Source organism: Hypanus sabinus, chromosome 19, assembly GCF_030144855.1.
Source record: "Hypanus sabinus isolate sHypSab1 chromosome 19, sHypSab1.hap1, whole genome shotgun sequence".
Classification (NCBI taxonomy): domain Eukaryota; kingdom Metazoa; phylum Chordata; class Chondrichthyes; order Myliobatiformes; family Dasyatidae; genus Hypanus; species Hypanus sabinus.
Genome location: NC_082724.1, coordinates 34,972,079 through 34,994,747, shown reverse-complemented (window position 1 = coordinate 34,994,747; position 22,669 = coordinate 34,972,079). Strand labels below are relative to the sequence as shown.

Sequence of the window (22,669 nt, the reverse complement as noted above, 5' to 3'; positions counted from 1 at the left end):
CTAGCGATTTGACATCCTTGTTAAAGTGCATTGTGGGCCACAATACTGCATATTTTAAAAATAGCATTTTGTCTTTGTACCCAGTGCCTGCATTTATAAAAGATTGAAATATGTTTTTGTTAACTTTCTTCTAAGTTTGCCCTACCCTCTCCCAGGCTTTCTGAACCTATACATCCAGGTCTTTACACCCCCATTTTGTATAACACCATTTAGTTTATGCAACACTTGCCCAACAGGTTGGTATACCTCCGAATCTTGCGCCCGGGCACTGATCGCCACCTGGGTGTCCCACTTTGGTGTACCGGCCCACATTACCTCCGACAGAGGCAGCACGCTCGCGCCGTGAGAGTCCAAAAGTCCTTAGGAGCAGGGCTTTGTATTCCGTGTACTTGCCGTCCGCTGGGGGAGACTGTAAGAACTCCGCAACCTGGGCCGCTGTGTCCTGGTAGAGGGACGTAGTAGTAACGTGTGTCCTCTGTGGTTATCTGCCGAACGTGGAATTGGGCTTCTGCTTGCTGGAACCATAGGTGAGGTCGCAGCGTCCAGAAGCTCGGCAATTTCAACGAAAATGCATGAACAGATGCTGCGTCGGTCATCTCCGGTCCAAAAATCGTTTGGACCGTCGGGGTCACCAGTTGTAGCGGTGTGCTACACACAGCGCTAAGATAACGACACGGAGTCGGTAAACTGCAATTAAAGATGATTTTATTCAAACTTCACAGCCTTGCTTTAAAGCCTCCCTCATCTCGCCCTCCCCGGGCGCGGATGCTGTAAGGGACACGTACTCACAAACCCCCGCAGGCTTTTTCCCTTTGTTGCGGACCTGGCCTTTGTGCCTGCATGCTGGCTATTTGTGAGCCGGTTCGAGTGCGCTAGGAACTAGGTCGCCACACAATGTTATTTGTATGTAATTTCTGGTTGATTATATTGTATTTCTTTGATCTACTGGAAATGCCTGCAAGATGAGTCTCAAGGTGGTATACATGCTTTGATAATTAATTTACTGTGAACTTTGACGTTATGAGCACCATACAACTAATGCACTTGTAACCTCCAGTGACCTCCAAGGCTGTGGCAGAGAGTTGGAGCTATTAAAGCTTTGATATATTAAAGAAAATTTTGTATTTGACAGATTGAACTTGGCTTTGATTATGTAGATTTTATGAAACACAAACCTCTTTAGGGCATCTAAAGAAGTGCCAGTTATGCAGCATATGTTCACTGCTGATGCCCACAGATATTGTCTTGTCAGGTAACAAAAGGACCAAATGAAAAGCCCTTGAACAATGTTGGTAGAAGAGTCCACCCCTAATTTTCAATGTGGTTTCAGAATAAATATTAATGATGAAATGAAATAAAAAATATCTTCAAAACCATTTGCCATTCTATGAAATAAAAATGATCAAGTTTTGCTCAAAATAATGTCAGAGAACTTGCCGGTATCACAGAAAAACTTCTATACACTTGTGAATAGTGGCCGTAATTTGAAATGCTAACTTAATTATCTTTTTTTAAATAATAGCCCCGTTATTTTACTTTTATTCTTTTTACGCGTGTGTGCGTGCGTGTGTGCGTGCGTGTGTGTGTCATTTTAAACAGCATCAACTTCCTCAGGATCAGTGCCCTCCTGTGTTTTACATAACTAAATCTGAAGCACACAATTACAAGTCCCAAGACAAATCTAATAGGGCTGTTGAATTGTGTTAGCAAGTGCAAGCACACTACAGTTGATTTTAAAAAGCCAAAGCGCTCTAGAAGTTGCATCACCAGTTTTTTGCAGGTATTTCAATAAGTGTTAATAGATAAGGTGCATTATTTTCCCTGCATGGCAATTTGAATAATCGACTCATTCTTAACTCTCAAGTAGTTCAAATGAGAAAGGTGATGAGTGATTAAAATCAGAGATCAGTTGTGAAAGGGAAGAAATCTTGACAAAAGGAAAATGAAGCACAGCATCTTGTATTAAGTGTATTTATATTACATTTGAAGTGATTCTGAAATATAGCTTGAATTTCTCATGTTACGCCTGTGCCCAACTCTGAGGGGCCGAGGGGTGCAGAGTCGCCCCCTCCTTTTTGAGAATCGCAGGATCACTATTGATTCGGGGCAGTAGTCCCAGGAAATGAGAGAAAGACATGCAGAATCCACAAAGGGGTTTGGAATGTCCTGGCACTCAGCGATACAAAGCCACGGGAAACGGCCATTGTCTCGTGGAGATGGAATTGTGTATTGAATACTGTGCTTCATGGAAGCCCTCAGGCAACGTGAGCTGGTTGGGGGGATGGCATCATTCCACCCTGATTGACATCTGAGACCCCGTGAGTGGGGATAAAAGAGGGTCTGGGGAACGGCCGCTTCAGACGCACCAGAAGAAACGCTAGAAATCCCATAATAGCGACAGCCGGTGGAAAGCCCAAGTGCGTCCTTTTCCATTTGCCTCGGAATTGGTGGGCCTTACCACGGAAGAACGGCTTTAGCTAAAACAAAGGAGAAGTCAGCCCCAACGACTCTCGAAGGATTGACATCATAAAAGGAATGGGCAAGTTTTAAACTCTCTCTCTTGACTCCAACCAAAGGCTGCAGCCTGCATGAACTTGAGTGACTTCTATATTTCCATCGGACAATACATTATCCCCTAGACAACGTTAGAGCTATTTCTTATTGATTATTATTATACCCACGCTTTTAGATTTAGTATTGACGTATATTATCTGTGTGTTTGCATTGATCTTATTTTTGTGTATTTTTACCAATAAATACTGTGGAAAAAAAAGTAGTACCATCAGACTTCAACGGACCTCTCTATCTTTGCTGGTAAGTGACCCAGTTACAGGGTACGTAACACTCAAAACAATGTCTATTCCATTTATATTATAAAGCAAGAACTGCAGTTTAGCTAGTGGGGCATGTAAAAGATTCAATTGCTCTAAAAAAAAAGTCCATTCGGAAACTACTTTTAGGAAAAGTATTGATAGTCACAATCACTCATTTTCCTTAAAGCTTTGCTTCTACTTTCAAGTGCATAACCAGAGGCAAAATAAAAGGAATGCAAGAAAGATTAAACTTGGTGTGAGTTCAATCAGTTCCAATATTTATGAATTATAATTAATTTCTTTTACTTCTGTGACAGGGTTTTCTTGTCAATTATAATGCTCCATATAATATGGAAATTTAATTGCACGACAATCAACTTTGTCTAATTCTATGTACTATTGGGCAGACTGATAAGATTATCCAACAGTTCAGTTCCTAGCATTCTTGGCAGACGCATGCAAATGTGGTCACCTCTGCTTTTCAAAATATGGAAAATGGAATAAGTCCATTCGACCTGCCCACATAAGACCATAAGGTATCGGAGTAGAGTTGGCCAATAGAGAGTATTCTATCTCATCCCACTAATAGCTCTCTCTCTCTCTCAATAACTGTATGCAAAGCATTATAAATGTTTGGCTCCTTTTGAATGCGAAGGAATCTGCCTTCACTCTTCTCTTGGTTTATGCATTCTAAGTCTATTTAAGATTTGCTTCATATCACTGGTCCCTTTGCTGATCACAGCCTTCATTCTGCATCTCCTAGCTCTTAGCCATTTCAGTGGAACTGCTTTTCAATGTTGCCATTAAAGTTCAAATTAAATTTTACTATTTAAAAAGTGCACAAATGTCATCGTATACAACCCTGAGATTCATTTTGCTGTGCGCATACTCAGCAAATCTTATAGAATAGTAACTATAACCGGATCAATGAAAGATCAACGAGCCCAGAAGACAACAAACTGTGCAAATAAGTAGCAACCAAGAACAAGAACATGAAATAAGAGTTCTTAAAGTGAGATCATTGGTTGCAGAAACATTACTGTGATGGGGCAAGTGAGTATGGATATCCCCTTGTATTCACGAGCCTGATGATTGAGTGGTAGTAACTGTTCTTGAATCTGGTGGTGCGAGTCCTGAGGTTCTTGTTCCTTTTCCTAGATGGCAGAAGCGAGAAGAGAGCATGACCTAGGTGGTGGGGATCTCTGATGATGGATGCTGCTTTCCTATGACAGCATTTCATGTAGATGCGCTCAGTGGTCTGTCTGAAGGGCTTTACTCGTGATGTCCTGAGCTGAATCCACTCCTTTTTGTATGATTTTCCATTTAGAAGTGCTGGTGTTTCCATTCCAGGCCATGAAGCAGCTCGCCAATATACTCTCCACTGCAGAAGAGCCCCTCACAGTCATCTCGTCCAAGGAGAATGATCCCAGCTTTATTTCTTAACTTAATTGCTTCTTCTCTTCTAGATATAAATCATTTTTCCTTGGATTAATTTTTGGCGTTTATCCATAGTATGAAGCAATACAATGGCTAATTCATCTGGCAGCACCTGTTTGGGATATGGGAGAAGATCGGGGCACCCAGAGGAAACACACGAGATTCTGCAGATGTTGCAATCCAGAGTACACAAAACTCTGACGGAACTCAGCAGGTCTGGCAGCATCTAAGGAGGGGGATAAATAGACTTCTAGATTAGCGAGGAACAATTCAGAAGCCAGAATAAAATGATAAGGGGGAAGGGTGTGAGTACAAGTTGGCAGGTAGTGGGAGAGTCTAGGTGGCTGGGAAGGATGTGAGAGGCTGGGAGGTGATGGATGGAAGAGATTGAGGGGTGGAGGAGGAGGAACCTGATAGGAGAGCACGTTAGACTTGAACAAGGAGATGCAGAACCAGAGGCAAGGGATGGGCAGGTCATGAGGGTAGGGAAGAGAAAGAAAATGGGTGAGAGGGCCACTGGAATGAAGGAGAACTAAAGGGTGGGGGGGGGGGAGCGGTGCTGAAACAAAGGGAAGTGGTTGCCAAAAGTTAGAGAAATAGTATTCATTCCATCGGGTTGGAGACTAACTAGATAGGATACAAGATGCTGCTTTTCCAGCCCACACCTGGCCTTGTGTAAGCTGAGGAGGCTGTAAACAGACATGTCAGTATGGGAACGGGAAGTGGAATTGAAGTAGGTGATCACCAGGAGATCCTCCTTTTATAGTAAACAGAGTGAAGGTCCCCCAACTGACATGAAGTGTCACGTATGTCGAGGGTGCCATACTGGCACTGGATGCAGTAAATAACCTCAACGGACTCCCTCTCTCAGATGCAGCCCAATCTGCTCCGTTCCTCTAGCATTTTGTGTGTGCTGTATGTTTTGCACGGAGAGGCAATCGGCACATGCAGACACCACACAGACAGTTCCTGAGGTCAGTATCGAGCCCGGAGCTCAGGAGTCTGTGAAACAGCAGCTTTAACAGATAAATCACTGTTGCCCAGATCCGTGACGTTAACACGGCAGTAAAATGTTATCCAATGTGATATCGGTAGTACTACCCACTTACAGCCATGATCAGTGCTGCTTGTGTACTGCATAATTGCAGCAGAAACTTGAGAGATGTCAGTGGTGTACTGAATTCAGGGTGTCACTCTGTAAATGTGCCCAATAATCGCTGCACATGGATAGCCACAATTCGATTTCTGGAAGTGTGCTACCTCATTAAAATCACTAGCCATGTCTATAAGCAACTACAGTGAAATATTTAACACTTTTGTGTAATGGGATTGGAAATCAAGTATTTAATAAGATGACTTTTAAAGCCTGTTTCTCTATGTACATTGCCTTGAAAAAAATATTTAGCCCCCCACACTTTTGTTCGCATGAATGAGAATTAAAACCAGGGATTTTGATCAATTTGACTGAGAATTTTTATTTGCGAATCACATACTCCTTTTTCAGAGTCGCGCCCCAAAAAAGAAGTCTTTTTGAATAGTCTCTACCAGCTTTGCACAAAATGATAGAGCAAGACTTGCCCATTCTTCCTTGCAAAATTGCCCAAGCTGGGCCAGGTTAGTTGGGGAGTGGCAGTAGACAGCAATCATAAGGTCTTGCCAGAGATGTTTGATCAGGTTAAGGTCAGGAGTCCTCAAGCAAAGACACCAATTTTCTTCATTTGAAGCTCCTCCATGGTGGCTTTGGGTGGATGTCCTGCTGAAAGACAAACTTCCTCCTCAGTTTAAGCTTTCTGGCAGAGGTTAGGCAGGCTTTTTTTTAAACCCAGGATCTCTCTGTAGCAGCATTCATCAACCCATCAATCCTGACCAGATTTCCAGTTCCAGCTGCCATAAAGCCTCCCCATAGCATGATGCTATCTCCACCATACTTTATAGTAGGGATGGTTTTACCTGGCTGAACAAAGGGTTTGGGAGCTTCCAAAGGCTATATCACTTGCCATTTCACATCCACACTAATGCTTTTCATAGACAGCTTAGATGTACTACCCTCAATGGAAGTTGCAGGCTGTTTTCCAGATATTATGGCTGAAAAAATGGAATAAATGGGCAAGGCAGCAAGAACTTTTACATACTGGGTGTAGAAAATGAATTAATACATGATTGGCTGTGAGTGACTCAGTGCATGTAAAGTGCTGTCATTGGCTGATTGAATGTTTACTGTAATGGCAGCTGCTCTCAGAAGTTTGTGTTCAGAATGATTTTTTTTTGTCATTTGTAAACATCTCAATAAAGAATTGAATAATCGCATTGTAACAAATCAGTACTATGTGGGGTAGTGTTATGCAGGGCCTGAGTGTATCCAGTTTCTCAATGCTTTAGGCCCGGAATAAGGTGTCAGAAATAATCAGGTAAAAGTGTTTCTAAACGTTCCTGAATATTGTGGTTCTTTAAAAAGTATATTAAAATTTGTTTGTGTTTTTACCATTGGCAGAGCTAGGGGTAGGATCTCACATTGGCAACACTTTTCTGGCTATCTGTTGTTGTGGAGGTTCTGTTGCTGTACGAAGCCCACTGCTAGAAATGAGGGTGCTTGAGGATATCACGATGAAAACTCTACACCTAAACTTTAGGTTGGGCAAGGTGTAGACTTGGATTCTTTCTCTGATATTGTCTATCAGAAAAGTGTGAGACTTGTTCTTTTTTTTTCAGATCTATGCTCTTTAAAACTTTTGAAGTTGATGAGATGAAGCAATGATGAGTCGGAACACAGGAGTTAGAGGGCTTGTCAAATGTTGTAAGGGCAACCCGTGTCCCAGTGTGGACAACATAAAAAGGTGGTTGTGGACTTGCAGGAAAGTTCAGGTGGATCACTCTCCATTGTACCTTGATGGCTTTCTGTGGAGAGAGTGACGAGCACAGAGTTCCTTGGTGTGCACAACAGATGATCTGACCTGAAACCACAACATTTCCTAACCAGACATCTAGGCACAGCAGCATCTACACTTTCTAAGGAAATGTGGGTGTGCCCCCATTTTAACAACTTTCTTGTGGAGTGCTGTTGAGAATGTCCTGTCTGGCTGCATCATGGTGTGGTATGGAAGCTGCAAGGCATTGGACTGCAAGACCAGCCAGAGGTTAGTAAAACCTGCCAAGAGGATCACTGGGGTGTCCCTAACTCCTATTTGACACATTTGCCTGGGAGTGTTGTCTACAGAGGTCCTGGATCATTGTTGAGGATCCCTACCACCCAACTCACAATCTCTGTGACTCATTACAATCAGAAAGGAGTTACAGGAGCATCAGGACGAGGGCTGCCAGACTGGGAAACAGCTTCTTCCCCCAGGCAATGAGAATTGTGAATACCCTGCCACCTTCGAGGTCTCGTCACTAGGACAGCGAGCTATTTACTGTTTACCTGTGTTGCACACTACATGTACTTTGAATTACATTTTATTAACTGTTTATGGTAATACTTTGGTTTGTATGCTGAGTGTGATGAATATTCTTTCGGTACACTGTGTTGCAGTGGAATGTTGTTTCCTTTGGTTGTACATATGTACAGCCAGATGTCCAATTTTAATCTGAATTTTAACCACAATCAATGAGTCACTAGTGGTACAATTTAAAGAAAAACATGTAAATATAGTACAGTTACCCTGCCTGTGACTCCCAGAGGTGATACTCCTTTCATTGTTCAAGTGTCTCCTGCACCCAACTTGCCCCCTCCACGTGCAGCAGTAGAAGAGGCCCATACTACTTCATGGAGTCTTAGCATTGGTTTCACTATATCCCTCATCGCACACATCTGCAGCCTGACTGTGCAGTCTGCAGCATTCCCTTGCAGACCTCTCAACTGTGCTGGAAGACCAACAAGTTTCAAACAGGCCAAAGTGTGTCCTTCATGCAGTTGATGACGGCTTGTATCTGTCTGGGTCTTTGTTGTTGGGAACATCTTGTAGATCAGAGAGTCCTCTGTTATGCAGCTGCTGAGGCTAAACTGAGACATGGGCCCTTGCACCCATGTCTACACCCTCTCAGCAGATCCGCAGTCTGCAAAGAGTTGGATGAGCGTTTCTCCTCCATGCAGCCATCCCAAGGCCAGTGTATGTTGGAAGTGCTGTCGCCTGGGAAATACAATTATCAAAATAAATTATGAAGTACAAACTTCTAGAATAAAGCAAAATCCCATGCTCTCAATCAACCGTCAACACCCTTTGGCCTGCTTGAAACTTGCTGGTCTTCCAGCGCAGTGAGATGTCCGCAAGGGAATGCTGTGGACTGCACAGTCAGGCTGCAGGTGTGTGCGATGAGGGATATAGTAAGCCAAAGCTAAGGCTCCAGGAAGTAGTATGGGCCTCTTCTACTGCTGCACGTGGAGGGGGCAAGTTGGGTACATCAAGGGAAAGGCAGAATGGAGATCTCCTGTATAATGTATCTTTCTCAATAGACCTTGAAGACTGTTGCACACATTTGTATTTGCATCCATCTGTGTGAGATCAAGAGGGAGCAATGGGCAAGTGTTTGAAAGCAACGTATGCTGCCTCTGGTGGAACCATTTCCAGTCTGGAGTAGTGCTATGTCTCTTGTATACATAAGCAGCCTCAAATGGACAAGTTTAGCCATGTCTCAATTAATTCAGCAATAATCTTTTTTCCATGTGCCTTTCCCTCATGGGTTCCTCCTTTTAGGCTTGCATAATTAAGCGTGGTTAATGAAACGGCAGAACCGATGCAAAACTGTTGAAGTTGTAGATGGGGCGGAGGGTTACCTGAAGTTACAGTGAGACATAGATCAGCTGGAGCATCGGATGGATCAGTGGAAAACTGGATTTAATGCATGCAAGTGTGAGCCAATACATTATGGGAAGCCAGATTTTGGTTGCACATACAAAGTGAATGACAGGCACTTTGGGGTAGTTGATGTACAGTATGTGGAGGGACCTTTGGGTTCAATTTCATAACTCACTGTCAGTGGTGACAAGTGGACAGAGTAATGAGGAAAGCATTTGGCATACTTGCTTTCGCAGATCCAGGCTTTGAGTATGAGTGTTGCGATGTTGTGTGCAGCTTTTTAAAAAAAAAAATTGGTTAGAACATATTTGAAGTATTCTGATTGCCACACTACAGGAAGGGTGTGATTGGAATAGAAAGAATAGAGAAGACATTGACCAGGATTTTGCCTGGAATGAAGCTCTTCAGCTCTAAGGAGTAATTGTGTGGTTTGAATTTATTTTCACTGGAATATCAGAGGCTACGTGGTGACCTGATAGCTCTCATAATTTTATGAAACTACCGGATGGTGGTCATCTGGAACAAACTGCCAGAGGAAGTGGTGGCAAGATACAATATATAAAGGGCATTTGTACCTGTATGGACAGCAAAGGCATACTGGGAAAGTGGCCTAATGCAGCAAATAAGACTGGTATGTATAGATGGGCATCACAATCTGCATAGGAATGATGGGCTGGAAGGTGTCTCCTTCTGTGCTACATGATTCCATGAAGCAATCAAAAGTTGGTTCCCTGTCCAAGAAACATGACTGCACCAAGTACTTGGAAAACCAAAGATCATTTTGGTCAGCAGCAGAAATTAAATCTTGTTCCCTTAAATACCCTGACCATTAGATTCAAACCACTCAAAATCACATGTATAACTTTTTGGTCTTGAGGAAATAACCGCAAACTCAATTATCTGTTAAGATTTCATCTCTTGGAATGGTTAGCGTGGTCAAAGTTCTTTCTGATGCTGGGTCAGAATTTCTTGTTATGCTCTGACATATTGGATTGCTGAGGTACAGTACAGAGAAGGAAAATTAGCTCTGAATTAAATACATAGCTGGAATTATACTGGCATGGTTTTTGATCTGTCTAAATCCATGGCTGACATGTGATCCTCCAGCACATCAGTCCCTTCGTTCTGCACCCAGGTTATCCAGTAAGCTTAGAAGCCTCCAGGAAATCTCTCTGCCTTGTTCCTTTCTTCAGACAAGTTTACCTCAACTTCAGTGGTGGAAGAAACTACATTTGAATAGCAATCCAGACAATTCCACCACTCTAGCTCAAGACAACCCTTGTTTCTGCACCCGTTTATTTAGTCTGCCAGTTACTATATTTTAGCTTGAAGATGGTCAATTAGTATATGTTCACCAGTTTTTAAATCAAACAAGCTCATTTAGTAAACAATCTACCAGTTCCCCAGTGCTTTCCTATTACTATGTTCCATAAGACCATAAAATATAGAGCAGAATTGGGCCATTTGGTTCCTGCACAAAAAATCCAGTTCAATAGGGGTTTGTTGGTCTTCACTGGAAACCAGCAAGTATCCTAGTTTCAAGAGTCAGAGGTTGATCAAATCTAATGTGCAGTTCTCTCCAAAATTTATGTTCATTTGTTCTGGGATGTGGAGGTCATTGGCAGTACTAGAATTTATTATTCATTCCTCTTTGATTCTGAAGTGAGGAGTTAGATTAAAAATTAACTACATTGGTGGGTCTCGAGTTACCTATAAGATGGAGTAGGAAGAGGCATAAGATTTCCTTCCCTGAAGAACATTGAATTTGGTGGATTTTATGATAGTTTAATAGTCTGTGGTTACATTTTACTGAGACTAGTTTTAGTTTAATTCAAAGTATATTTTATTGCTTTAAGCTCCCCAGATGACAATGGTGAAATTTGAACTTTGCTCTCTAAGTTAGTGGTTCAGAAATCTGGTTGGTCGTTTAGCAACATGACCACTACTCCATTGTACCCCAATTGTGCACATAATCAGAAAAATAATGATCAGGCTATTTGGGATCATCAGCAAGTTTATTTTTTCTTTTCATTTCAGATGTGCAGCATGGTAACAGGCCATTCTGGCCCAATGACCCCGCACCACCCAGTTACACCCATGTCCAACTAACCTGTACATCTGTGGAATGTAGGAGGAAACTGGAATACATGGGGGAAACCCACGAAGTCATGGTGGGAGCATACAAGCTGCTTACAGACAGTGGCAGAATTGAACCCGGGTTGCTGGCACTGTAATGGAGCTGTGCTACTGTGCCACCTCACAGATGATCAGATCGTAGCCGATTAATTAAGCTTCCCAAATTGATGGGACTGATCATCTTCCAGAATGGCATGTAGCAGTTGTTAGAGTTTGGGTTTGTTAGAGTTTGGTTTTGTAAGCTTGCAGCTGGAAAATGGATATTCTGTGGCCATTCCATGTCAAACCATTCCAGGCTCTGTAATTCAAGACAAGCCAATGTCCTGTCTTGTTTTCCACACATGATAATGTAGCAATACATTTTAAAAAGATGTGCCACAGATTTTGTACGTGTGGGATCTTGGGGCTTGGCAGAATTCAGTAAAAGCAATTTCTCCATCAGTGAAAAGCAATCAATCCTGACTTCAGTCATTTGGTTCACTTCTGTTTGAACACACATTGGAACGTGTCACTGGCTCATGTTCACCCTTATCCTGTCCGCTGTTTCTATCTTTCTCTTCTCAAATGTATCATTGCATTCCCACTGTCTAGCCAGCCGTTGGTGTAGTGTCATCTGCACTGGATTTCAAGGTGAGTGGTTCTGGGTTGAAATTCGGCTGGCTCCTTGCTTGCTTTTCATCATGCTTGCTTGAGCGCCAAGATCACAACTCAGCCTCGTTTTTAAAAAAGCACAGATAAATGCTAAACAGCATGGTTGCAGCCCGATGTGCCACAAGGTGCGGGAAGGAAAACAACTCCCATTATCTGAATCAGATTGTTAACACTCTTCTATGATGGGAAATTTGTTATCTTACAGCAGCAGTACACTGCAAAGACATAAAATTAGTATAAATAGTGCAAAAATAGGTATAATGAGTTCATGTTCATGAGTTCCTGGACTGTTCAGGTACCTGATGAAAGGTAAAAAGCTATTTCTAACTCTCTGCGTGAGGATCCTCAAGCTCCTGTACATCCTCCATAGCAATGGTAACAGGAAGAGGGATGTTGTACCTGAGTTAAATAATAGGAGAATGCATCACTGAGACAGACAGACATATTTTATTGATCCTGAGGGAAACTGGGTTTCGTTACAGTTGCACCAACCAAGAATAGAGTAGAAAAATGGCAAAATAATACCAGAAATAATTAAATAGTAATAAGTAAATTGTGCCGTTTGCATTCAATGTATAAGACTAAAGCAGCGTATCTAACGGAGATGCTCAAGATGAGTACAGAAATTGATATGGTACTTTTTGAAATCAAACTATAAAGTGCCAGAATTAGCAGAAGAAGCAGTGGAGACAAAAACAGAGTTGTCGCTTTGAGTCAATATCCCTTCACTTGAAGAGCTCACTGCCCTGAAGTATTACATTTTGTTCTCTCTCCGCAGATGTTCCTGTGACCAGCAGAGTATTCCCAGCATGTTCTGGTCAGAGTTCAGCTTTGTAGGTCTGCAGTATTGTTAGCTTTTAACCATCTGTTCTGATTGGGCAACCAGAACAAGGTTTGAAAGTAAATCTTAACTGTTCAGGCGTGATGTTCCTACTCGAGGTGGTGAAGGTGTGGAACTCTTGCCCAAAAATGAGGTTTGGTTAATAAACGTTTCTAAACCAAGGTTTTTGTTTGCTGAAGCTGTTATAGGTACTGAACAAAGAATAAAGCTGGTCTACCGATTAGATACAATATAATTGATGCTGTTCTGCCATTGAATTGACTGAATGGCTCTATATATTCCTAGCCTTGTTACTTTTTATTTTGTATTTCCTTACTACAAGAAAGTAGAGCAGTCACTGCATCAGATCACTATTTTATCACAGAGTAGTCACATTGTTTCCCACCCCTTACACTAAATTCCTATTCTCTTCACATGCCTATCCATCTCTAATCCCACCCCATCCATCCAGGTTCTACCATTCCCTTGAGCACTAGGGGGAAATTATCAGGCCAATTAACTGACCAACCTGCACAGCTTTAGAATACAGGAGGATACCAGAGCACTCAGAAACTGTATCTAGGTGAGTATGTTAAGAATATGGTAACAGACAGAAAAGCACCACAAATATTAATAACCAATCAGGGAAACCGTTACTTTCATGAGCAGGCATGTGATCATAGTGGGCTATGCAGCATCTATGGAGAAAGATGGACAGTCAACGTTCTGGGTTGAACCCCTGCATACAGACGACCATAGTAGCATATTACCATTTATTGCCAATTAGTTGTTGTTAAGACAGAGGTTCACAACCTGGGGTCCCCTTATGGACCCCTTGCTTAATGTTAATGGTCCATAGCATACAAAAGGTTGGGAATCCCCTGCCTTAAGGGATGGTAATAGCTATTCTGCATTCTAAATTTGCCAAGTGTAATATTTTTGTGTACACAGATAAATTCCAGCTGTTCTGCCACGCATGTCCAGTAGATTCAACTAATGGTGTAAGATAGGGATCAGATATGGGATATATTAAATTGTAAGCTTATGTATCCCACCTTCTTTGTGTAATATTGTAACTTATCAGGTCATTGTGATAGCTTCATCAATGAACACGGGAGCATTACCAGCGAAGACTTGGAACATGGAATGTTGTACATAGTCAATGAAGAGGCCGGCTTAGCTGGGGCCCAAGTGGATGCCCAGAGCCACCCCTCAAGTCTGGAGAAAGTGGGAGGAGCCGGAGGAAAATTTGATGAGGGTGAGGACCAGTTCGGCCAGATGGGGGAGGGTGGTGGTGGAGAGGAACTGGGTGGTTCGTTTATTAAGAGGGGGAAAAAAGCAGAGTGCTTTAAGGCCGCCTTGATGGTGAATAGAAGTGTATAGGGGCTGGACATCTGTGGTGATAATGAGGTGGTCAGGTCCAGGGAGGAGACTGAAAACATGAGGGGTGTCACTTTGGGTTTCCAACATCTGTAGACTTCCTTCTGTTTATTATTTCATTTATACTGTTGTGTTTCTTGGAATCTGCCGTAAATGTCTGTAAGAAAATGAATCTCTTAATTGAAGATGTGTACTTGGGTAATAAATTTATTTTGAACTTTGATCTTCAGTGAGCAAATGGAGCACTTGGCCTGAAGCACTTGTACAAAGCATTTGCATCAAACCACATCAGTCATTGTCTCTTGGGTTGTTATTGTTTTAAACTGCCAAAGTTAAAACATTTGTTCCTGTTATTATTTGGAAATGATTAAAATCTGCAAACTAAATATTTAGAATCGAACGCAAGTATTCGTTACTGAAAGTACTGCCAATAGTTCAGACAGTTTATAGTTGTTCGTGTATAGATTTCAGTTTCTAGCCCCACTCAAATTGCGTGCAACTTTTGATTGGTCAGGTGTTCAACACATGTAGAAACATGTCACTAAATAAATCACTGTGACATACTGTATACTTTTTTTAAAAAGTACACAAAATCTGCACTACAATCCTCCCTTGCCTAAGCATAGCTGTGGCCAATATTTTAAAAAAACATGAGAATCTGCAAAATTAGAGTACTGTTCAAAAGACTTGGACAAGTATATATAGCTAGGGTACCTAAGACTTTTGCACAGTACTGTATTTGTCAATATGGAAAAGAGAATGAGTTTGAGTGTAGAAGGAGCAAAGGTCAGGTGGCTAAGGAGGAGTGCTGGGACAGTGGAGTGGGGTGGTACGAGTGCAGACACTCCCAACCCTGATGCATTTAATTCTAAACAACTGGTTTATTGATCATTACAGAATGTCTCTCTGGTGCTTTCCACTCCCTCCCCTCTCCCTTCTCCCTTTTCCCAACCATGATTCCCCTCTCCCTGCCCACTTCACACTCTTGGTCCACAGTAGATAACCATATCAGAATCAGGTTTATCATCACTTATGTCCAGAAGTTTTTTTAGCGGTAGCAGTACAGTGCAATACATAAAATTACTACAGTACTGTGTAGATAAATCTTCTAATATCCTGTCTCATACAGAACATAGAAATCTACAGCGCATTACAATGTTATGCCGACCATGCAAACTACTCTAGAAATTGCCTAGAATTTCCCGAGCACATAGCACTCTTATTTTTCTGAGCTCCATGTACCTATCAAACAGACTCTTAAAAGACCTGATTGTATCCGCCTCTACCACCGCAGCGGGCAGTGCATTCCACACAGCCACCACTCTCTGTGTGACATCCCCTCGGTACATGTTTCCTAGCACTTTCAAACTATGCCGTCTCGTTTGTAACTCCAGAAATTAATCAAAAGAACAACATGGGACAAGGGATAAATATGCCTACTTTGTTTTTATTTTAGTAAGGCATGCACTTCTAGTATGGTGATGTAATAACGTATGTCATTCACATACTTTTATATATAACCTATAATGAATTGTGTAAACAACAAAGAATGCTTAATCAAACAATATATTTACAATATTATTCAAATATTAAATGCACAACATCCTGTACCTTTAGATGACAAGATTTTTTTTTAAACCATGCAAAATTTATCATGCCTAACCAGTCACTAACACTTAGTTGATTTGAGCCAAATTCCATTTCTGAACCAGACTGCATAAATGATTTTAACACTTCCCTGCAGTATATAAAGAGTAGGTCATGTGTTAAAAGTCTTTTAAGAAAATTTGGAAAGATGATTTTTTAAAAAGACTATAAAGATGTTTTTGAACTAATCTTAGACTCAGGTGGCTGTTCTTGATAAGTGGATCTGCAGATCTGTTTCTGTTGACAGAAACATAATTGTATCTTATCGAGCTTCTTGTCACTTGTCGCATTTTATTGACCATCACTCCATTTGAAATATACCTGGGTACTAGTATATTATTGAAGCTGTTGTCAGAAGGCACAAAATGATCAAGAACCTCTCCTCTTTCATTCCATTTTATAGCTATCCAACCTTCCACATCTCTTTAGTATGTACATAAACTGCTGCAGATTTTAATTTGTTCTCCATTAATCCTTTCTTGTAAAAATGCTCCAAATACAGCTGCAATAGCCGTACCAATAACACAGCCACATTTTGTGTTATCAGACTGAGGGAATGAAAGTTTAAGAATTATTATGCATAATGTACACTTTATGTTACAAACGTTCGTATATATCAGTTTGGAATTTGTACATTTGGCAGCCTGAAATAGTATGCTGATTAAATCTGGGTCTGTGCTTACCCTGCTGATGATCAGTGGATCCACTGCCCCATCTAAATTACAGTATCTCAGTGTAAGTGAGGTGAATGTGGTCAGTGACTCAAAGACGGAACCTTGTGACAAGTTTGCAAATAAAGCTGCTTTTTAAAATGGGGTTTCAAATTTCAAGTTGCAGAGTCTATAGCAAAGAAATTGGCCTTTCAGTTAATGCCCACCTTTGTATGTCATGTACACCTATCCACAGCTTCTCTCCTGCTTCACTTGTTTCATCCTCTCATCTTGCCCTCTCAGCAAGGCTTTCTATTTCCATAGATCCCTTGGTTATTGAATCTCCTTAAGTGCATCTCAACAACTTGCCTCTGATGCCCAAGGATAGATGCTCTGATTTTGTTTGTTTAGGTCATTCTTTGAGTAAAGTAATCTTTGAATTGGATTTCTTCAAATAGGTGTTATCTTCTAATGCATACAAGAAAAGAATTACCACATTGAAATAAGGTAAGGTTGTGATGTGAGGATGGTGCAGAGAGGGTTTGGAGATGAAGGCAGGTTACATGATGGGAAATAGATATTAGATGGCACAAAACACAGAAATATGAGGCCATTTGCTTCCGTTGAAACATGGAAAAGTTTTTGAATTGTTAACAGACTAAAACGTGTTGTTGGTAGGAGAGGCTGGATGTCCATACACACATATCACTGAAAATTACCTGCAGGTATAGCAAGTAATTATGAAGACAAGTGGTATGTTGGTGTTGTATTTCAAGACAATTTGAGTATGAAAGAAGGCTTGTTCCAATGATGCTTGACCTTGAGGAGATTGCATCTGGAACTTCCTGTTAAGATTTGCTCTCCTTTCAAAGCTGAGATAGAAGTGTGAGGGGAAAGTATTCAGCCAAGGTTCACCAGATTGATTCCTAAGTGTATTATCAAAGTACATGTATATCACAATATACAATCCTAAGAAACATTTTCTTGTTGGCATGCTCAATGAATCCAATAACCATAATAGATTCTTTAAAAGACTGCACCAATAGGGCTGTCAAACAGTGTAGGGAAAAAAATAAACTCTGCAAATAGAAAAAGAAAAAATAAATAATATAAAGAACATGAGATGAAGACTCCTTGAAAATGAGTCAATAGTTTGTGAGCAAGTGAAGTTATCCCCTCTGATTCAAGAGCCTGATGGTTTAGGAGTAATAACTGTTCCTAAGACTTGTAGAGTCAATCCGGAGGTTTCTATACCTTCCTGATGATGGATGCTGCTTTCCTGTGACAACACTTGGTGTGGATGTTCTCAGTAGTGCAATGGGATTTACCTGTGATGGACTGAGTTGTAGCCATTACTTTTTGTAGGATTTTCCATTCAAGGGCATTGGTGTTTCCATACCAGGCTGTGATGCAGCCTGTCAATATACTCTTCACCTCGTATCTAACTTGTCGAAGTATTAGATGTTGTGCTGAATCTTTGCGAAATTCAGAGGAAGTAGAAGCATTGTCTTGCTTTCTTTGTAATTGCACTTGCATGCTGGGCCAGGACAAATCCTCTGAAATGATAATACTGAGGAATTTAAAGTTGCTGACCCTCTCCACTTCTGATCCCTCAGTGAGGACTGGCTCATGGCCCTCCTGAAATCAATAATTAACTCTTGGTGATACTGAGAGGTTTTTGTTGAGGCAACACTAAGCCAGATTTTCAATCCCCCTCCTACATACTGATTCCTCACTATCTTTGATCTGGCCTGTGACAGTGGTGTCATTAGCAAGCTTCAGTAATGGCATTGGAGCTATGCTTAGCCACACAGTCATAAGTGTAAAGCAAGTAGAGTAGAGGGCTAAGCACACAGCCTTGTGGTGCACATGAGCTGATGGAGATTGTGGAGGAGATGTTTTCGCCAATCCAAACTGACTGGGGTCTGCAAGTGAGGAAATTAAGGATCCAATTGCATAAGGACTTTGAAGCTTATTGATTAGTTGTGATTAGTATTGAATGCTGAGCTGTAGTCAATAAAGAGCATTCTGAGGCCCAGATGTTCCAGGATTGAGCAAAGAGCCAATGAAATAGCATCGGCTTTGAACCTGTTGTGCCAGTAGGCCAATTGGAGCGGATCCAAGTTGTTTCTCAGGCAGGAGTTGGTATGTTTCATCATCAAGTTCTCAAAATACTTCATAACTGTGGATATAAGTGCTACTGGGCGATAGTCATTGAGGCAGCTTTGTCATACAAGTATATATTAAGTGGATAGCACTCTAGTTCGAAGAATGAGAAGCAATCATTTGAAACAAATCAATTTCAAGTAGCGGTTGACAATAATGCTAATGTTTCCCTGGGCTGGAGCGCTCAGAAGTAGGGGTTGCAGCCTCCAAATAAGTAGTCAGCTGTTCAGAATAGAAATGAGAAAATGGATTTTCAGTCAGACAGTAATCAGTCTGTGGAGTGATCCATTCAAGAGGGTACTGGAGGCTCTGATTCTTCATTGCAAGGCAGCGGTAATAGATTTTTGGACATTAATGGAATCAAGGAACGTGGGAGAGTGAGGGCAAGAGGCACTGGGGTAAAGGACCCACCTATAATAGTGAACTGGCAAACTAGCAGGAGGGTCTGACTGATCTTTTTCTGCTCTTTGATTGTGAGGTTTTTATCTACAAATTTTAAAAAGCCGCAATCTGAGGGTTGATTCTCAAGGATTTATAGTTGATGGTTAAGATTTTCATCTGCTCCTGACACCTTCCACAGCTTATCCAGATCTGATTCCTCAGGTTGCTTAATCTCAGGCTTAGTTTCTGAATCTGCAATGTAAGATTCTCCCAAGCTTTGCAGGAATAAGCTAGCATTCTGTAGTACATGTTTATCCATGGTTACCTCAGCTTGAACAGGGCAAAATGTGAATATTACTGTGCACCGGATTAAGAGTTAAATATGGTTATCCGTTTATTGTAAACTGCCTCCCAGATTATTCCTAGGGACTTTTTATTTGATGCTGACAGCAGATTCAGAGCACAGGTATCACTCCATCAGTTTTACCATCTGGAGGTTCTATTTTGGCAGACTTTTGATTGCCTCTTTTAAAAAAACACCAACAGAGTTCTGGCAGTTGGCTGTTATTCAGATCCAGACCTGCCCTGCTAGGGTGTGGGGGAGGGTTATCAAGTGTGATTTTAAGGCTTATGAATGATCAGTCCACCATGGTTCTCTAGAGGGGAAGAAATGTAGACTCAAGCGGCGGAATTAATGGATTGAGAGACGATGCACACACTGACGAGGAGGATTTGGGTTTGTGCTCATTGAAGTCTGTCACGTGTGGATATGAAAATCACTCTCCAGTGATCCAGGGTAGTCTTGTATGGATGTCCTCCCCTGTTCCACTTTAGCAGGGGCATTTTTATCCATGAATCTCCCACTAAAAATCTCAAAACCAACAACTGCAATCTGCGAATTTGCCTTTCAGTTTCGTAATTCACTCCCATCCACATAGATCACAATGTCAAGGTGCTTACAAATCTGAAATTGTTAACTCATGAGGAGTCCCACAATTAATAATAGTAGGAAACTTTGGTCAACTTTTTTGTAAACATTGTCTTTGATTAATGGACATTAGAAGTGAATAAACAGAACGCATCAGTGGTCATTAAAAGTACATAGAGAAAGTAGATGTGTAGCAATCACAGGAACCTTAATCAGCTGTACCTTCTGAGAAATAAAATGAGCCAGATGTGGAGAGCTGCCACAGAAAGTGCACACTTGATTCTACATTGGCTGTTAGAATGAAAAGCAACCTTTATATTCATCCCTTCTTCTGTTCTTTTGATTGGAATTTCCATAAATTGGAATTCTTAATCAATTGACACCTACTCACTAACTACATAAATTGCATTTATTCAGCAGCCAGATATGATCACTAGAAGTATATGCTGTTAAAGCTAATGTTTGCACATGCAAATTTTGTGCAAATCTGCACTTACTATGATATTTTTTAAAAATCAGGAGAATGATTGGAACAGAAAACAAATCCAGACTTGGCCTCTGTAGAGCAAACACACTTTGAAAGCTGTTCTCACCAAGAATGTTAAAACTAAGCTGAAAGACAAGAAGAGCGGAGATCGCTGGCTGAGCATGTGACTGCAGACGTACAAAGCAGATTTATGTTGCTTCAACAAAATGCTGAAAGTGTTGTCAGAACAGTGAAGGACTGCTTGCATTACATTACACTTCTGCCTGCTAATTTGCTGATATCATGGAGTTGAAGCTGATCCAGGCACCAGGATAGTTGAGGTTCCTGGACTGAAAAAGTGACAGACTTTTCACACCCTGCATCACCATGATAGGTGGTATCTGAAGCCTGAAACCAGAGCCTACATTTCCTTGAAAGAGTATTCAACCCCTACAACAATTTTCACATTTTACTGTCTGGTTTTCAGAGTTTAAAATGCATTGAAGTGGGATTTTTGAACTAAGCTAAAATACATTGTGCATTATTCAAATCAATGGAAAAATTCCAAAACTTGTCAATAATTAAAAAACAAAATTGAGACTGAAAAAGTATTTATCCCCTTAGTAACTAGTACACTAACTTTCCTCAGATGAAATATACTGTCTTAACAACTCTTCCAATTTGTTGATGTAGAATGTTGGAGGATCACCTGTTTTCAATGACTTCATAAGAATAAATGCCACCTCTCTCTGTAAGGTCAAACAACATGATAGATTTTCAACAGATCAAACCAAACTAAAGACAAAAGAGCATTCAAGGCAAGTAATGGAACTGATAATATAGAAGCATAAATCTGGTTAAGGGTACAAGACAATCTGAAAGGCACTGAACATACCTCAAAGCTCAGTGCAGTCTATTGTGGAAAGATGGACAAATTATGAAACTGCAGCCACACTGGCTAGGCCAGGCTGCCCTTTATACTTAGAAAAAAAAATGGCACATGGCACAGCAGTCACTGGGAGCAAGTTGCTGAAGTCAGTAACTGCAAGATGAAGTTCATGGCTCCACAATCTCAAAGGCCTTGCCCTAGAAGTGTATTAATGGAAGAGTGGCAAGGAAGAAAGCCCTGGCAAAAAAAACCATATCCTTGCCTGTGAAGAGTTTGCAAGGTGTCACTTAGAAGATGCGGGAAGGTCTTGTCAGATGAGACTAAAGTGGAACTTTTTGGCCTCAATACTAAGCAGTACGTCTAACACTGTGCATCAGCCAGGTAACCCCATCTCTACTATATAGCAGCATTCTCTCCGAATGCTTTTCAGCAGAGACTGGAAATCTGGTCAGAATTAATGGGAAGATTAAAGCTGCTAAATGCACAGAGATCCTGGATTTTAAAAAAACCTGCAGGCCTGTGCCAGAAAACTCAAACTGGGAAGAAAGTTTGTCCTTCAGCAGGAAAATTGACAAAGCACACTGTCAGGGCAAGCATGGAGTGGCTTCAAATGAGGAAAATTGATGTCCTTCAGTGTCCCAGTCAGAGCCCTGGCCTTAACCTGATCGAACATTTCTGGCAAAATCTCACAACTGCTGCTGCTCCCCAACTAACCTGAGCAATTTTGTAAGATGGGGTGGGTCAACAAGAACTGAGGAGAGCGGGGGTGGGGGGGTGGTGTTTGTGAATATTTTTTGAACTGCTGACATTCAGTTTTGAATTTTTATTTTTTCATGCTTTACAATTTCCCCTGCTTTTTTGGGGGGATGTTCTGTGGGTGGGGGGGGGAGGAGAATGTGCTTCACAAATAAAAATTCTCAGTTAAATTGATCAAAATCCCTGTTTGTACTACTCTTTTATGTGAATGAAAGGTTGGGGGCTGAATACTTTCATGAAGCGCTATTCAAATCAAAAATCAAATCAAGTTTAATTGTGACTCAAACCAAATGAGAAGAGACAGCGTTCCTCTGGGGCCAAGCTGCTAAAACGTGCATGTACATTCAAATAACGAGAAAGGGAGAAAAAAAAACATAATCACATAAAGAAAACACATTTTTAGTCCAAGTCCCTGAGTGATGAGTCCTGCAAACTGATGGTTCCAAGTTGTAATTCCACTGATCCAACACTGGAGAGCAGCACTGATGGGTGAGGGCACTACCCAGCCAAGCCCAGATGCCAGGTTACAACACAGGCCCCTGAGGATTGGAGCCACAAGCGAGGAGACTCTGCTGTTTCATCACCAAACGAGGGAAGCAGGCTTACGGCAATCAACAGGGTCCCGCGATCACAAAAGTAATGTCAAAGGCGGTCACTCACGGATTCACTGCACACCGTCTTCACACCAACTCGCCGTTTACACGTTGCCATCTTACTGGAAGTCCCCTCGCATGACAACTTGAAGTGAATAGCACAGGA

The 22,669-nt window shown here is 41.4% G+C and overlaps 1 protein-coding gene and 1 long non-coding RNA gene across 4 annotated transcripts in view; one reads left to right on the top strand and one right to left on the bottom strand.

Moving 5' to 3' along the window:
• Nucleotides 1-22,669, top strand: part of frmd4bb (FERM domain containing 4Bb) — a 317,520-nt gene that overhangs the window by 78,377 nt on the left and 216,474 nt on the right. The window lies entirely within an intron of this gene.
• The window catches only part of LOC132377876 (uncharacterized), a 105,116-nt gene that overhangs the window by 47,977 nt on the left and 34,470 nt on the right, over nt 1-22,669 (bottom strand). The window contains exon 3 of one of the 2 annotated variants that reach the window (XR_009506823.1): nt 22,571-22,648. This is a non-coding gene — a long non-coding RNA (uncharacterized LOC132377876). Of the gene's footprint in view, nt 1-22,082; nt 22,649-22,669 lie in introns of those variants that run through there. The other variant, XR_009506822.1, reaches the window with a different exon arrangement.